We start from the raw sequence: 912 nt of genomic DNA, 5'->3' as shown, positions 1-912 counted from the left end.
CTGCTTGACGAGCCTATATTGTGTATGTATGTGACGTCACTGAAGGCCTAAGGTTGAAATGCACGGCCCGCCACTGCTAAGCATATATTAATACATTTTGGTAGAGAGGAATATAGGCCTACTGTCATATAGGTTATGTTATCGGGCATCCTTCTAATTCCCTTGAACAACCAAGATTGAACTTTTGAACTCTTTATAATTTCTATTATCTAGTCCAGTTAAAGTCCAGGGGAGGAAGCCCCATCATAGTAAAGAGGATACTAATGTGATGTGTGTAGTTCTTCATAGCCTCTTCATTTTGCTCTCAAAGTGCACGGAATTGATGGATTTTTAACAGAATGTAGAAAAAAATTCTCCCGGGGGGGCATGCCCCCGGACCCCCCTAAAGGGGCTGTGTTCCCCTTAGGGCTAAGCCCCCCTTGTTCTTGAAACCTAGTGACGCCCCTGGTCCACCTCTACAACGTTAGTTGGAAATCACAATGGGCCATCATTGATGAGTTCATGTGGTCCTTGGGGATGACTTGTTGATGTCTTCTGCTTTTCCGGCATCAAGAAGTTATTTTCACTTTGACGGCACCCCAGGAGATTTCTACATAGGCAAACGTCTAGCGCAGCCTTCCTCAACTGGCGGACCGCGATCCACGACCGGACCGCCGACCTCCTCTGTCCGGACGCTCGGCAAATTGTATAAAATAATAAATTATAAAGTGATTTTTACGTGATACATTTTATATTTGTGGACTATAATCTGCGCATTACCGCGATCGCTTGTTAAAATTATCCGTTTTATTCTTTGCGTGCACTAACAGATGTATTGCAGAGGACCGCAGCAGCGCGACTGTGTGTTGTATAATGTTTGACTAACTGGAGACCCTGGCTGAGCAGGGCATGTCGGCGATAACGATGCGCTGA

The sequence above is a fragment of the Hippocampus comes genome, unplaced genomic scaffold (genome assembly GCF_001891065.2).
Source record: "Hippocampus comes isolate QL1 unplaced genomic scaffold, H_comes_QL1_v1.1 scaffold130, whole genome shotgun sequence".
Classification (NCBI taxonomy): domain Eukaryota; kingdom Metazoa; phylum Chordata; class Actinopteri; order Syngnathiformes; family Syngnathidae; genus Hippocampus; species Hippocampus comes.
Note: the sequence above shows the minus strand (reverse complement) of the source record.